Below are 17,272 nucleotides of genomic sequence, written 5' to 3' on the forward strand. Positions count from 1 at the left end.
CAGGATGCATATGATATATGGTTCTTCGACTTTTAGTGATGTTAAAATTGATCCAGGTGTTATTAGCCTGATCCAGCCGTTATAAATCCTACCCATCAATCATTCATTTAATGGTTTTAGTAGCCATTGATGACTGTTATTTAAATCTGTTATTTTATGAGGAATTAAAAATGATGATTTTTTAATTTTATCATTCCTTTTACATTTGTTAGGTGGAAATATTTTATACAAAAGGACTTTTCCTTAACAACTCTGGCTACTCTAAAATATAATTTGTACAAGAAAGGCAGAATAAATGTTTAAATAATTTACCAATTACCATTACCATATTATTTAGCAACTTCTATAGATAACCTATAACTTCTTTTTCTCAGTATCATTATAAACTTGTGAATTTTAACATCATTGATGTGATAAATGAGTCCGAACATATTCTATAGGCAATAGTAAGCCACCGCAGGCAGTTCCCAACTTTCAAACATAGAGCACACTTAAAAATGTACCTAAAAATCAGACAACAAACTTATATGTTTTAGGAGGAATCTTTCCCTGGAGAAAAAGTAAGATCCAAGTCTCTAAACATACCTAGACTTTTAGGTATAACCTTTAGCAGTAAACATTTCCGGGATTCTGTTTTTGTTCTGATCTTTTTCCTTCACTCAGTTTACTGGCTTTCATTTCATGAATGTCTGGTTGTCTTAGGCTAAAGTTACACTGCTTCTAGCACACCTAATGATTTCTATCTTTACACCATTCAAATTACATTTATAAGACCTATGTTCCTGTAACTGGTATTTGTACTTTTATTTACACACTCAAATAATTGACTACTACTCTAATAACTGAACCCTACTACGGGGACCAAGATGGGGATGTGACTCAGCAAGTGGCACTGTGCGAGAGCTCAACGCCCTTGTCAGCTGAGGTACCAAAGCCAGATTTGGGAAAGGAGGGTTAGATGTTCTCACGGAGAAGGCACAAAACTGTTATCAACAGGGACATGATTCTGTCAGCTCACTTGCTAAACTCCACAAGATGGTGAGTTACTTTTAGGAGGGCAGGAGCCATACCTGGATTGTTCATTTACTCCCAGCATCCAGTAATAGTGTTTTGTTTTGTTTTAAATGAAAGAACAACTGATGTAGCAAGAGGAAAAATCTCTAATGATTCTGAGCAGTGAAAATCATAATTAGATCTACTTTTTAGTTATATCTCTTGCATACTTTGACTGGGGTGTTGGTATCGTAAACTATTTTTCTTTAAAAATTAATTTACCTGAGTACATCCGTAACACATTTCATCTAGAAATATTTTGAAAAGCAAACAATGAAATTAAAGCAAATCATTGAAAATTCCATTTCCTAAGGTTAACATTTGGTGTCTTTTTTAGTATTTCCCTATGTCTGTATAATACCAAGCAATATTGGAATCATCTAGAACATACTGTTTAGCAAACCTTTTTACATTTGAATACATGGTTAACACAATCCCATGTCATTTGCTCTTACAATAGAAATTTTAAGGGCTATACTCCATTATCATACCTATTTTTAAAATAACCAGACTCAAATCCAATTTCCAAACTTGAAATTCTGAGGCACAGGACCACGGGCCAGTGATTCTGATTAGAACTGTGCTGAACAAAGCAGGCTATTCCACAGCATGCACAGCTCCAGGATGCGAGATTAACTTCAACAACTATTCATTTAGTTTGGTTTGATTTCCTGCCAGTCTTATGACCAACTTGAAGCAGGTCCTAGAACAGAGAATGTTATGTTTGGTGTCCAGGGAAGCAGCAAACTAGAGGAGCCATCCCAAATTCCAGAATAATAGATAGAACCAACATTCTCTTTACACCAAAGTTATCCATTTTCTGTAGTAAAATTTGAACTAAAAGGTTAAAAAGGCCATATAAGTTAGGTCAAACATCTTATGGGGAAAGTGACCTGTTAGTGTAGAAAGGAATGCAAATGGTGAAGCTGAAAAGAAGCCGAAAACATACATATGCGCAGATACATTTTGCTTTCAAGATGCCACACTGTGCATATGTCCTAAAGATGAACTTAAGCAAAAGCGTTGCTTGCTTCTGCCGTGGTTTCCCAGGTACCTCAGCTAGCAGCCACCCTGCCCCCAGGGTATTGAGGGCAAATAAAAATGTTTTGGGCAGACTGACAATAGGAAAGAATTGTAGGACAAGAAACTACCTGCAATACCCAGGTGGGAGTATCCTGGAAAGTGATGTGCTGAAATACTGACCCTTCCAGCTTGTTAAGTTCTGTACTCACACACTTATTTTTTGTGACGTGCACTCATCAATGACAAGTGAATATATGACAGTCTAATGATTCAGGGGAAAATGCAGTATTGTGTATGGAATTGGAAGAGATTCAAAGTGAGTGCCTGGCATTACTAACTTCTCTTAAAAGCTTAAGGGAGGAACAACACCTAGGTCTTTGAGTTACTTGGCGGCGTATGTATTGCTTTTTGACCGTCAGTATCCATTTCCTCATTGTGGTGACAGTACTACATATCTTCTTCTGGCCAACCACTCCTCTCGTACAGTCTATGTTCCCTGGGTGAACCAGAGGTGAAGCACATGACTCATACCTGGCCAGTCACAGCACAGAATTTCCCCAGCTACAGTTATTTCTTAAGGGATGGACAGGTTACCTATTTTGGTTCAATTAGTGAATTCAGGGTCTACTAGGAAGGATCTCCTTTCTGCTGGACTGAAGTATTGCAAGACATGAAGTCTGAGTATAAAGACAGTTTGGAGGAGGAGAGCTGAGCCATTTTTTTAAAAAAAAAAGGTCTCTGTCTGACCTTAAAATGGGCACAAGTGGCAAAAGATAAAAAATTCTAACTCTACGTTTATTTTCACAAGATAGCTAGAAGTGTCTAAATTAAAGATTTATAAGAAAATTGATGCTTATGACAATAGAAGAAATGAAAAACTACATTAGAATAGTTTATTATATGAGCATTGCAAAATGTCTTTTAGGAATATGGCATTGTACAGATTATTTTTTAAGAAATGTATATTCTGCTTGGGAAGATAAGACCAACATTAAACATTTACACTCTTTAGAACACAAGTAAACTGCAGACAGTAACACACAGATATTCTGAAAGGCAGTATAAAGTAACTGATAACTACCTACAAACAAAGTCAGCCTAGAATGAAAGCATGAGTCAGAGGCTTTATGCTGAACTTTAGGCTGAACTTGAATACTTGCATTTTATTCTCAAGGCATTTGTACTTGTATGTATTCTTAATTTTCAGGTGGATTCATATATTTGTATTTCCTACCTGGATATTTCCTCTGACTTACTGACTTGTATAGTCAATTGCCTCTTTAATATCTCCACCTAGATGTCCAACAGGTATCCCAAACTTACTTTGTCCCAAAAAGTCTTTTCCTCCAAAACTGCTTGACCTAGATAGACTGCCTTCCGAATTTCAATAGAGGGCAACCCCACCCTTTCAGCTGTTCAGGTCTAAAACCTGACATGTTATCTTTTATCTTTCGGTTTCTCACCTCTCAAATCCGTTCCATAAACAAATCTTATTGGCTCTATCTTCAACACTTATTCACAATCTACTCACTTCTTACTGTCTTCACTGCCAGCTGAATTACTGCAATAGCCTAACTGGTCTACCGATCTCATCCTTGCCTCCCAGTCTATTCACAACACAGCAGCTGAAACAGTCTCCTCATTTTATTAGGAAATATTTCAAACATACAGCAAAGTTGAAAGGATTTTAAGTGATCCTTTTTTATACCCACCCCCTAAATTCTACTAATGACAGATTATGTAGCTTCTCTGGTCAAAAATCTCCAATAGCTGAACTCATTCAAAGAGGAAAAGCCAATTTCTTACCACAGTCTACAAAACCCAGCAAGATCTGGTCCCTACTACCACTCTTCGCTCCTGCGCGTTACTCTTCAGCCACACTGACCTCCTTGTTACTCAAAGATGGCCAAGTACATTCTTACTTTAGGGACTTTGCACTTGCTGTCCCTTTGCTTGAGATGTTCTTCCCCCAGGTATTTGCATGACTTACCTCTCTCTCTTTGTATCACCTCCTTTAGAGGTCTTCTCTGACTCTTCCAAGTATTAGATTGAACAATATATTAATAACTCTAATGTCATCCAACCAGGTTGACCCACATGATTCTAATGTCATTCTGAGGTTTAAAAAAGAATGATGTAAAAAGATCAGTCATTTCATATGGTTCAAGCTAATCAAATAGCAACACCACCCTACCCTTTTATTCTTACCTGGGTTCTTTGTAGCACTTCTCATCATCTTATGTACTATTGGTGTATTGTAAGACCCTCAGAAAATAGGGACTCTGTCCGTTTTGTCCAGTGCTGTGTACTCAGCGCACAAACTAGTAGTTGGCCTATAGTGGGCACTCAGGACATATACATTTAAAGAATGAATTCTTCTCACTGAAGCTAGACAATCTTTTGAAACACAAATCTGATCATGTTATTCCCAATAAAAACTCTTCAATTGGTTTGCAGTGCTTTGCAAAGAATCCTTTCCAAGCCTGTAAGACCCTGCATGGTGAGCCCGTACTTAATTCTCTAGACTCGTCTCACACCCTCTCCCTCATTTCTTTTCAGTCTCTGGTTCCCTCACGAGGTTTTCAATGTTCTTCCTTGCTTTCCCTCTATTCGACATCAAGTTCACTCTTTGGCAGTTTTAAACTTTGGCTCAGTGCACCTCTTGCTATGAGAAGCCATTTATGATGCCCCAGATTAGGTTGCGTTCCACTTTAATGCCCTCATGCGTCACACACCTACCCTTAGTAATACCCATTAGGCATATAAATTTACCTTTGTGTGATAATTTGTCTCCCTTACCAGACAGTTAAGTTTCATGAGAGAAGGAAAGCTTTCTTTTTACTTCTTATTAGATCCATAGCTTCTAGGAAGTACCTGGCGCATAGGAAGCACTTAATACTCATTTTAAAAACAGAGTGTTACTAGTGCCTAACTGGGTGCCTGGTACACAGCAGATGAATAAGTTTGCTAAATGAGCCATAATATGAAGGATGTTTGACTACTCATTTATAATGAGTATATAATGCATAAAAGTCATTACTTGATTACTTGTGATTATGCATTGATACGTAATTGATACCTACGCAAAATCCCAAATTCTCTCCTCTCATCAACCTATCCTCACCACTAAAACTAAAGAAAGTAAGTTCCACATCTTTTCTTTCATTTCCTTTGTTTACTCAATGGTGGAGAAAAGCATGAGTTGCGCTGGTTAGGAAAAGCCATACAGAGACAGAATTAGCCATAAATGAGATCTGGCTTCCGAACTAATAGACCATGGCACTCTTATTTGGATAGTTAGATGTTTAAAAACTTTTAAAAAATCAAATGAAGAGCTTTGCATTCATTTTCCTTTTACTTTAATACCAATCTCTTTGAAAACATTTCAGTGGTCAGAGGATGTATTAAAACACATACACAAGTTGTATAAATTTATAGCTTTATTAGGGCAGAATGACATGGAATAGTATAAGCAGGGGAAAAAACCCAAAAATTTTACAAATGATTAATTTTTAAGTGTGTTGACCCACAGAATTTTTTTAGTAAACTTGTAATTCCACACGAGCACCATGAACACTTACTGACGTTGTCATCTGCTAATTTAGGAAAAGGAAAGGAGCCAAATCAAATACAATAGAAATGAATTGTTACAAAATGGTTAATTTTTTGATATAATGAAACAAAAAGAAACTATACAAACCTAAGGAAGATAGCCAGATGTCAATTTCCTAGTTTTAATGATGTGTTATAGGTATGTAAGATGCTACCCAATGGAGGAAGCTGGGTGAAGGGTACACAGGATCTCTCCACTATTTTTGCAACTTCTTGTGAGTCTACAATTATTTTCAAGAAAATATAGCAAATAGCAAGTAAAAATAGTAAGTCTAGATAAGAAGAAATTTTTGGAAAGAGGGTATGTTATATTTAAAACAAATATACACAGTTGAAGACTGTTGCTTTGCTAGGTTTCCATAGGTTTGTAAGGAGTTAATTAAAATTTAAAAAATGCTTCCAACACCCACACACACACACACACACACACACACACACACTCTACTATAATAATAAAAATATTAGCCTCTGAAAAGTGGCATCTTCTTTGTAATGTTTGAACTAACGACGTTTTCCAGAGATACGTATAGGGTGAACATAGTATTGTATTTGCAAAGGACAACTTAATTTTGTGAAAAGCACAAAAATAAATGTTTCCTCTTGAGAAAGGAAAATTTTTGTTTTTTGACATCATCAAAGAAAAATGTGAAGGATCTGATACGAAAGGAACAAAAATGTACAAATCCTACTACCTCATTCCTCAAAACTGTATAAACACTTGCAAACTTTTTCTTCATCTGTTCATTTGTCCCTAGAGCCCACTCAGACCTGGGGGCATTCGCATGTCAAACTATTCCATAAAGAACAGGGAACATGTATTTTTGGTATAAAGATCACTTACTGTGCAGGGAAACACTGTCTGTGAAATAATTCAGAGTGTCCCATTTAGTCAGGACCCCCTTGCAATGACAAAACATTTAGCATCATACTTTATAACATTCTTGTAAGTGTTCAAAAGACACATGGCAGTAGGAACTCTTAAAACAAGTAGAGTAGTTTTTTGGGTGCCAAATAGATGGCAAATATCCTATAGCGGGAGAAGAAAAAAACGGAGAGCTTCCAAAATTGCCTCATTTACACTCTACCTTAAAGTACATTTGCATAATAAAATTCTAAAAGCAAAACAGAAATCGGCTTGGCTGGACACTTCACTTATATTTTCCTCTTAAATATTCAAGTACAAAAACATGGTGTAAAGGGAATCAGGGCCAGAAAGTTCTGAGTTCAAACTTTGGCTCTTCCAGCTACCAGTTTTGTTACCTTAGGCAAGTTGCAATCTCTCTGAATCTCAATGTCTGTGTAACTAAAATGGGCATAATAATCCCCATATATCAAGGTTGGTTCTAGTACTGAAAGGGATAATATATTTACGTGCCAGCACAATGCTGTGCAAACAGTAGTCACTCAATCAGTGTGAGATCCCTTCCAGTTTTCCCAGAAGACACAACAAAATATTTTTCTGTTAGTTTAGTATAAGCCAAAATAAGTGATTAAAGAGTAAAATAAAAATAGGGACATCTCATCCTAATATTATCCAAACAATCTTCAATTAACTGTGCAGTTATATAAACTAATATCTAATAAACATCATTGAGTTTATTGGTGTTATTCAGGTAATGCTTTATTACATGAATAGGCCATCTCTCTTCCAAGTTGGCTTTTTTTTTTTGTCTTTCACTGATTTAGCAAAATATATCATCAATCCTTTATTCAGATCATAACATAGTATGATCTTTTGGGAAGATTCAGTTCCTCTTGATCCCAGGTAAAAGTCATTTTATTCATGCGTCTGAGAAAAATAGTGACACGGAAAGCAAAAAAGTTAAAGGTTAAAGAAACTGTCTTTCAAGACAGATGGTCTAATTCCCTCTGCGATCAGCATCTGTTGCTGTCTCACTATCTCTAAAGCTCCCTAATTCATGCCTTGAACCTCTTCTATCAGTGCCCCCGTGAACCCTAAAGGGAGAACAAGCCTCCTGAAAATGCAGAAGCACAGAAACAGCCTTTAGAAGGCTTAGCGACAGGTTCTTAACGTGGAATCCGTGGGCTTATTCAGGGGATTCCGCAACCTATAAAGTTGCGTCTAAGTGTATTTTGTGCCTTTTTCTCAGGAGGCTGCTCAACTGTCACTTTCTTTCGGTGTTCTTCTCTCGCCATCCTATCCTGCCAGGGAGGACATAATCTTTCTCATCACTCTTGTGTATTTCTTGCAGAGCCTCACACAATCTGTCATTACCTTGTTTGTTTGCTTAATTCCGTCTACCACACCACCAGGTAAGCTTCCCAAAGAGCAGGATACTGGTGTTTCTCTAGTGCCTCGGACGTGGTGGATCTCGCGAGATAATTCTGGAATGAATGACAGGTCCGTGTCGATCAGAGATAGCTGACGGACCCCATATCCACCCCTCACCCCACCGCCGGGCATTCTTCTCCTGAAATAATTTTTTAAACCATGCGTTTTCATTTTGAAAATAAGGCTTTTCAAGCATTTCAACCACACCCACTCACCCTCGCACACTCGTTTCCTACAGTCGCAACTGCCACCCCGGGCCACTTACCCAAGCCTGCTAGGCCAGAAAGTTTAGCGATGACCAGGACAGGTGCAGCCTTGAACCGGTACACGCATCAGTTCACATTCCTGGCCTCGGTCCTGGGGGCGGAGGCGCTGGGCAGGCACCGCGGGCCCGGAGGAGCCACCTCTAGGCCGCCCCGGGCCTCCGCCCCACCCGCGGTCGCGCCCCGCAGCGCTCCCTCCGGCGCAGCCCCAGCAGCAGCTCGCAGTGGCGGAGCCGGGTGGCAGGAGCACTGCGCCCGGGGCGACGAGCAGGTCACCGCGGGAGAGCCTGGAGCACCCCGGCGGGCCGGTATCAAGCTGCCGCCGCATCGCGCGCCGCTGAGGCCACAACTGCTTCCGGGTGAGCGGGTCGCCGACCCTGTGGCCCCGCCCCTGCTTCGCCTCCGTACCCAGCCGCTCGGGTTGCGGCTCCTCCCGGGGCCGGTTCCCGCTGTCTCTGCGGCGGCGCCGAGGGGACACCGGCGTGACGGACTGATCGGCCACTGGCGCCTGGAGCCGCTGCGTCCAGCCCGGCCCGCTTGGCCGGCACCAGGGACCGAGTGCGCCGTCCGCGCCCCTCGCCCTTTGCTCCTCGCTCTTCGCCCCGGCGGGTTCCCGGCCGGCGAGCCGCGCTCCGGCCCTTCCCGGGCTGCGCCGCAGCCACAGCCCGTGCCCAGAGACAGGTAAGGGCCGCTCCTCCCGCCGGCCCGGAGGAGAGCGGGGACGGGGGCCCCCTTCCTGGCCTCTGCAGCCCGGGGAGGTCCGCGTCACCGCTGACCCCTGCTGGGGGCCAGGCTTCCCGGGAGCTGGCCGCGTCCCTCGGCGGGCTCCGGGGTCGGGGTCGCCCCCTGCCTGCCGCGCTCTCTGCATCACGCCTGATTCCTGACTTGCACCCTCCATCCGCGCGAGGGGAAGCTGTTACTCCCATTGTAGGAGACATTACATCGGGCTGCTGTCCTGCTTCGGGTGCCCCGGGCGCCTTCTCCTTCCCAGACGCGGCACTCCCTCGGTGCTGTCCCCAGGCAGTCACCCCAGGGAACGGTGTCAGGCCGGTGGAGGGCGTAGCATTTTTATGACATTTGTTTCTTCTTCCTCCTTGACCCGAGCTGAAGCGCGGGTGTAACAGACGCTTGCTAGGAGTGTCAGGGTTAATGCTTGACTAATAAGAGGTGTTCTTCACACCCAGATTGCTAAGGTATACAGTCCAGTCAGTCCTGCTTCTCTTGCCTGTGGATATCCAGCACAGGAAACCCACCTCTTTTCTTTCTTACGGGAGAAAAAAGTTCAAGTGTGTGCTCCCACTTTTTTTTTTTTTTACCCGTGGGAGATACAAAGATCAGGCTGCTGAGATATGGCCAGGGAATTATTGTATCCTAAACTTGAGCTCGTTTGTAGCTCATTTTCTTTGAGTTGCCATTTAATGACTCAGCATTTCTGCTGTAAACCGAACTGTAGCGTAGGTTAATTGACTAAAAGATACGTAGGGATAAAAAGTGGCCATTTTTATGTTATCACAATGGGAAGAGAATGTGGATACAGTAACGATATTAGAGGGATGGAGAGCAAGGTATGGACGGATGAGTTCTTCATCAATGTTTAAAATAACATTTGTCCAAGATAACGTTTTATTTTGGGGATAAATCTGTTTTTGGAGAATGTGAAGTGTTACAGATAAGAGTTAGTTGGCAGGGACTTGAGGTTTGCTGTGGTTTGCAAGTCTGCAGAATTAACCCTGTTTTACCAACATCATGTTCTGTTTAACAAATATAGAGATGATGACCTAGTCTTATGCACAATAAGAATTTTGGTAAGTGTGATTCATTTAGGAAGTTAGGTCACTACTTTGTGAATCACAGATATGGATCTTAAGATTGGAGTAGAGGAAAGCTAGGAGTTTGTTACTGCCTGTTTAATTAGATGCCTTCACTCATTTTATACGAGTATTGTATTACACTTGGTTAGGTTTGTTGCTGGATATTTATTATTATGAAGAATAGTAAGGAAATAAAAATTGAACCTCTGTAGAATGTTTGGATTTAGAATTGTGAGTTCCTGAATGGATTGTTGTGATTTTTACCCATATTTTGCCCGAGTGGGACAATAAAGAAATGAAGGGATCTAGAAACAAAATAAACATCAGTAAAAAGGAGAGCTACGCTACCATTGTTAAGGTAGGGAAAAGTTCACTGAAAGAATCTGCAATATACAAAATAGTCTTTTGAGGGAAAGGTTTCACCTATTATGCCAAATCTATCCTTAAAAATGTGGAATGAGACTATGTATACTGAGTTCTTATTTAAGTTCTGGTATAGAAGAAAGTGTGTGTTAAAGTTCTTATTTATTATTGGAATGAATTCGCTTAAAACTAGAAATAACTTTTTATTGCTGAAATGTAACATGATCATTTTGACTTTTAAAATGTTGTTGAGCAAAATAACTTTGAATCCGAGTTCTTGATACTCTTAGCCTTGTTTTCTTTTTCTTGTTTCTGGAATTCAGCTTATTTTACCTTGATTTTCATTTATAAAGGAACTTTAATTAGTTATCAGTTTTAAAGTAATAGTAAGTTTACCCTGTTGGTCTTGCTCACCAAATTCCTTTATCTTTGATTTGACTAAATTTTGGCATCTTGTTTCCTTGGATATCCATTCTTATATTTAGAGTGTTCCCTTAATGCTGCTTTTGATTTTTGTCCAGCATTTAATAGTGACATAAGAGTTTCAGTTCCCAGGGAACAGAGAATCCCTTTTGGGAAATCCCTTGTGGAAACCACCATCACTGACTGTCTTGATAGGTAGATATGCAAGAGAAACCTTCTTAGGTCAGAATTCAAGCATCTCCGTAACGAAAGAAAAAAGTGATAGGGAGAATATATTTGGCAAAGTAGATTCTTTCTCAAAACAAAAACAAAAACAGATCTCTATTAGAAATGAGAAGTTTCTTTAGAGCAGTTTCTTGCAAAGCTCTTTGTGAATTGTTTACTCTGCTCCTAATGTGAAAAGGAACAGAATTGATGATGGACAGAAAAAAAGAAAAAGAATTCACCCTGCAGTGTGCTGTGACTGCTGATGAGGGTCACTTAAGAGGAAATAAAATTCTTCTGTCCTCACCATAAGATCATTGCGCCTATTCGCTTTTTCCTTTTAGGTAGTTGCTTTCTCTCTGGAGAATCTGAGAGAAGGTCCTTTAACTGGGAAGTCTAACTACCTTGTTCAGTTTGCAAATAAAGAATAGACTTTATGACCATCATTCAAAACTCAACTTTTAAAATTCAGAAGGAAGGAATTGAGTAAAATTTACCCTGTGGGTAAAATAATTTTATCTTTTTCTCCATTTTTCCCTTTAAAATAATAGATAGGACACCTTTGGAAATGATGTTTTTTGTATTGCACATTGCACTTTCACTGTTAATACTTTGGGGCCTACAATAAATTGGGCCAGACAATGGGCTGAACACTGGGTTTATCATATATTATACTTTTTTCATTTGTTCTACTATTTCTTTATTTTGGTGGGGGGATGGAGAGAGAATTCTATTTCTTAGAGAATCTCTGAGATTCGCTGCATGTGTACGCTTTTGTTTTGGTGGTGGGGCCAGCAATAAAGAGTAGAAATGGTTAAGAAGAGGGAAGAAATGGCATACATGGAAGGAGAATGCTCACTTCATGCGTTCAGTTGATGTTTGTGGGACTTTTCAAAATTGACAAAACGTTTTAAAATAAATGTCATAGGGTGAAAAGGAAGTCTCCTTTGCACAATAAACTTTTAGCCTTTTCTCACTCTCCAACCCACTAATCCAAGCAGCCACTGTTAACAGTTTCTTTCATAACCCTCTCCAAATGTTCTATTACATATGTAATCACATATGTTTAGGAGAAACGTCCTGTACCTTTCATTCTTAGCGATCTTTCTATGTTAGCACGTATACCCATCTGATTTTTTAAAAAGACTGGATGCCCTGTCTAGTGTAGCTGAACCATGATTTATTAATTTTTCATAATTTATGTTACCATTTCCTATTAATAGACATTTAGGTTGTTTTTAGCTTTCTACAAACACTGCTGTAATGAACAACTCATATGTAAGCCTATGTACTACGTAGTCCATAAGTATGTATATGGAATGTATTTCTAAAGTGTGATTGCAAGGTTGGGACTTAAGTTGTGAAAATCTGAAAGTGTATTTCAATCCTATATTGGGCTTTATTTTATAGTAGAAGTTAATGTCTTTCTTAACCTCATAGAAGGAGGAAGGAGCTCTTAATTACTTTGTATTCTTTATCCTCCTCTCCATTTAAAAAATAGTGCAATAGTATTTTTAAGGCAATTTAAAACATTGTAGTGACAGGTGGTTAATTTTATTTGTACTGGTAAGGGTCAAAATACTGTAGCTTGAATACTGGTGCTGTTATAGATAAACCATTTACATTTGGTAATAGTTAAATGAATACCTTTTGTAGTAGGTTGGTAGTTTTAGGATTTTATGACCAATATCAATGAAAAACATTGTATATAGTTAAACTTCTTGCATTGCCAAAGTCTGCTACTATATTATTAGACACAAGAGAAATAAATAACCCACCTCTCTTTTTCCTTATCTTCCTCATCCTAGTCTATTTATAATAAAATAAACCTCTGGAGTTTGAGATCCAAAAATCCTTTTGCAAACCAGAGTGCTATTGATGGGTTGATTTCCCATGGCAGGAGGTAGGTACAGGTTCAGTCTGTAGTCTGCAAAGCATTTGCGAGCTGAATAAGGGAGGTTTATAATTTGAATTTCTGTTATACAGCTCATTCATGACCAGGAGGAGGGTCAGGAATCTTTGCCCTTTTAAAATAAGAAAGGCTAGGGGAAAAAAGTGCTGAGGGGCTAACATGTTATGATGAAGTTGGAACTTGTGAGTGGCAGTTTCCCTGGCTGGTGCCCAGGGTCTATTTTGAGGCCTTGTCAAAGCTCGCCTGACAGAACCTACCACATAACTGTAATCTGTCCTGGCCCTGCTGCACGTCAGGAAGGCCTGTGGTTTAGAAAAAGTGGCAACCGCAGAAGAGGGAGCTTATAAAGGACGTTTGCCTTCAGAAGATTAGGGCTCAGTTTGGGATGAAAATCTGCTTAGCATGCATATCCTAGGATCCATTTTTTTGTCTTCCTTTTTAAAGGAAAGAGCACGATTAAGGAAAACTATTGAGGGAAGTGTTTTAGAAAAATGTGCACATGAAAGAGCGCAGGATTGTGCCAGTATTGATGCTATGTTCTGGTTTTGAGCATGTTTGCCAAGAATCAGTCACATGTTTCACAACAGGAGAAAAACATTACTGTGAACTGGCATTGGGAGGCCACGCCCCTGGTTGGAATCCTCTAATTCAGAGACCTTCACACTTGTCATTGGGATCGCAAGGACCCTGGGAATGATGGGCTCTGTCGTTTTACAGAATTATTTTGAGTTCATACAGAGAAAATTAGCTTCTTCCCAAATTCGCCTTCCCTTCATATAGAACTGTCACAGTATCGTGTACAATATCATGAAGTTACCTCTTTAAACTCTTGGTGATTACCAGATGCTGTCTCCCTAGTTTCCTATACCATGTGCTTTCCCATGAAAACCTTGGTGTTTTCTATACTTAGTGAACAATGCGCTTGAGTTTAAAGTTCTTTAACTGATCTCACTTCTCAGGCTAGACAGCTTAGTGCTCCACCCTTTGGACCAAGGTTCATGTCACCATAAACTGCAGCCTGTGTTCCAGTTAAGGTTGTTTAAAGAATTCAACATGCAGGGGCAGCCCGATGGCCCAGTTGGTTAGAGCGCGAGCTCTCAACAAGGTTGCCAGGTTCAATTCCCGCATGGGATGATGGGCTCCCTGCAACTACAGACTGAAAATGGTGACTGGATTTGGAGCTGAGCTGCGCTCTCCACAACTAGATTGAAGGACAACGACTTGGAGCTGATGGGCCCTGGAGAAACACACTGTTCCCCAATATTCCCCAGTAAAATTAAAAAAAACACACAACAACATTAAAAGAATTCGACAGGCAGACTTAATTTACAGATGCAAAGCCTGCATTCTTTCTTTTGCTTTAGATTAGGTTGTGACTCCAGGAAATTTAGCTTTTCCCTGCCCTCTGAAATTTGGATTGTTAGCATTTGATGATGATGATGTATTTAGTATTCAAGTGAGGACAAAAAAATAAATTGTCTTTCTTCATTACTATATCTGGTTTATTCCTGTTATTTCCCTTCCCGGTCTCAACCTTCCACTTCTCCTCCTCCTCCTAAAAAAAAAAAAAAAGGTTAGAACAGAGCAGAGGTGAGAGAGTGGTGGAAAAGAAGTTGGAAAGCCTTGGGGTACAAGTGCATATAAGGGTGGTTTTATTTTCTCAGAAGTGGTATATTAAAACACTTCTTAAAGAATCATAGTTCATCTTTTTCCATTGTTTTCACTTTGAGCCCTGTGTATCTTAGTATTTCCTTCATTATGAACACCACAATTTTAACTGGTTTTGATGTAACACATTTTTACTGCTTTAGGAAACAAATTTAATTTTTAAGTTACTTGTTCTGATTGCTTTGTTATTCTTTCATCATCCCCCACTTTCCTAAGTAGAAACATTTTAACAGCTAGGAGCAATCTTTTGGCTCTGTTCTAAGTTAAATAGAGGACAGTATACTGTATGCAGAGGATTAGGATGTTAAAATGTTTATTTCCCTGTTAAATGGTTTAAATCACTTATAACAACAAACAGTATAATTAGTAAACATACATGTTGCTATTTTTTTCAAAAAGTATTTCAGTTAAGTGACTCAGGAATTATAGGATAAAATGAGAAAAAAATTCAGTTTGAGATTAGATATTTCTTCCCCTGTTATGGATATGTTATATCTAAGGGGACAGTCAAGGGAATGAGAGGGTCACTGTTCCCCCGTCTTACCAAGCTCACCCTTTGCTATCCATCCAAAGTTTCTCTTTTTAATTGTGGTAAAATATACATAACATAAAATTGACCACTTTTACCATTTGTAAGTGTACAATTCAGTGACATTAGGTACATTTGCACTGTTGTGCAACCATCACCACCATCAAGCTCCAGAATTTTTCATTATCCCAAACTGAAATCTGTGCCCATTAAACAATAACTCCCCATTCCCCACTCTTCTTTGTCTCTGAATTTGACTCCCCTAGGTACCTCATGGAAGTGGAATCATATAGTATTTCTCTTTTGTGTCTGGATTATTTCATTTCACACAATGTCTTCAAGGTTCACCCATTGTAGCATGTATGAGAATTTCACTCCTTTCAAGGCTGAATAATATAGCACCATGTATATATCACATTTTGTTTGTCCATATGTGTTGATGGACACTTGATCTGCTTTCACCTTTTGGCTATTGTGAAGAATGCTGCTTTGCACACAAGTATATAACTATTCAAGTTTCTGCTTTCATTTCTTTTGAGTATATAAGTGGAGTTATTGGATTATACAGCAATTTGTTTAATTTTTTGAGGAATTGCCATACCATTTTCCACAACAGTTGCACCATTTTACAATCCTATCAGCAGTGGACAAAGGTTCCAGTTTCTCCACATTTTTGACACACTTGTTATTTTCTGTTTTTTTGTTTTTTTGTTTTGTTTTTTTTAAATAATAGCCATTTTTGAGAGCTGGAGGTGGTATCTTATTATAGCTTTGATCTTCATTTCCTTAATGATTAGTGACGTTGAGCATCTTTTCATGTGCTTATTGGCCATTAGTACATCTATTTGGAGAAATATCTATTCAAGTCTTTCGTCTTTGAATTGAGTTATTTGTTTTATTGGGTTGTTAAGTTTTATGGGTTCTCTATATGTTCTGGATATTAATCACTTATCAGATACATGATTTGCAAGTATTTTCTCCCATTCTGTGGGTTGCTTTTTTACTGCTGATAGTGTCCTTTGATGCACAAAACTGTTTGATGAAGTTCGTTTTATCTTTTTCTTCTGTTGTCTGGGCTTTTGGTGTCAGATCCAAGAAATCATTACTAAATCCAAGGAAGTTTTCTGCATGTGTTTTCTAAGAGTCTTATAGTTGTGGTACTCACGTTTATTTCTTTGATTCACTATGAATTAATTTTTGTATGTGGTGTAAGGTAAGGGTCCAACTTTATTCTTTTGTATGTGGATATCTAGTTTTCCCAGCACCATTTGTTGAAAAGACTGTCCATTTTCCATTGACTGATCTTGGCACCCTTGTTGAAAATCACTTGACTCTATATGCCGGGGTTTATTTCTGTGCCCTCTGTCATATTCTTTATGTCTTTATGCCAGTAACACACTCTTTTGGTTACTGTAGCTTTCTAGTAAGTTGTGAAATCAGGAAATGTGATGCCTCCAACTTTGTTCTTTTTCAAGATTTTGTCTGTTTGGGGTCCCTTGAGATTCCATATGAATTTTAATTTTAGGATGGGTTTTTCTATTTCTGCAAAAAATGGCATTGGGATTTGATAGAGATTGCATTGAATCTGTAGATTTATTTGGGAAGTATTGACCTTTTAATAATATTAAGTCTTCTAATCTATGAACAGGGGGTTGGGGTGGCTTTTCATTTATTTGTGTCTCCTTTAATTTCTTTCAACATGTTTTATACTTTTCAGTGTACAGGTCTTTTGCTTCCTTGGCTAAATTTATTCCTAAGTATTTTATTCTTTTTGATGCTATTGTAAATGGAATTGTTTTCTTAAATTTCTTTTTTGATTGTTCATCATTAGTGTATAGAAATGTAACTGATTTTTTTTTTAGTTTATTGTGTATCCCCTACACTTTGCTAAATTCATTCATCCTACGTTTTAAAAGCTGTTGTGTTCATTCTTTTTAATGTTGTATAACATATTACACAGATTTATCAGCTTAAAACAACACACGTTTATTATCCCTGAGTTTCTGTGGAGCAGAAGTCTGAACATGACTGAGCTGGTCCTCTACTTAGGGTCTCATGAAGCTGCAATTGGGGCCTTAGCTGGGCTGAATTCTCATCTGGAGATATAACTGATAAATT

The 17,272-nt window shown here is 39.0% G+C and overlaps 1 protein-coding gene and 1 long non-coding RNA gene across 26 annotated transcripts in view; one reads left to right on the plus strand and one right to left on the minus strand.

The window, feature by feature from the left end:
• Window positions 1-4,997: 4,997 nt before the first annotated feature.
• LOC141567178 (uncharacterized) lies at window positions 4,998-8,541 on the minus strand. The gene is made up of 3 exons (XR_016021279.1): window positions 8,247-8,541; window positions 5,777-8,034; window positions 4,998-5,672 (listed from the first exon to the last, which is right to left on the minus strand). It is a non-coding gene; the product is annotated as an uncharacterized LOC141567178 (long non-coding RNA).
• A 246-nt stretch (window positions 8,542-8,787) lies between these two features.
• Window positions 8,788-17,272, plus strand: part of LRRFIP2 (LRR binding FLII interacting protein 2) — a 101,838-nt gene continuing 93,353 nt past the window's right edge. For all 25 annotated transcript variants that reach the window (XM_019727639.3, XM_019727646.3, XM_019727648.3 and 22 more), the window contains exon 1: window positions 8,788-8,925. The gene's annotated coding sequence lies outside the window, so the exon portion shown is untranslated. The remainder of the gene's footprint in view (window positions 8,926-17,272) is intronic.

Source organism: Rhinolophus sinicus, chromosome 5, assembly GCF_057876585.1.
Source record: "Rhinolophus sinicus isolate RSI-liver-muscle chromosome 5, RSI-T2T, whole genome shotgun sequence".
Lineage (NCBI taxonomy): Eukaryota > Metazoa > Chordata > Mammalia > Chiroptera > Rhinolophidae > Rhinolophus > Rhinolophus sinicus.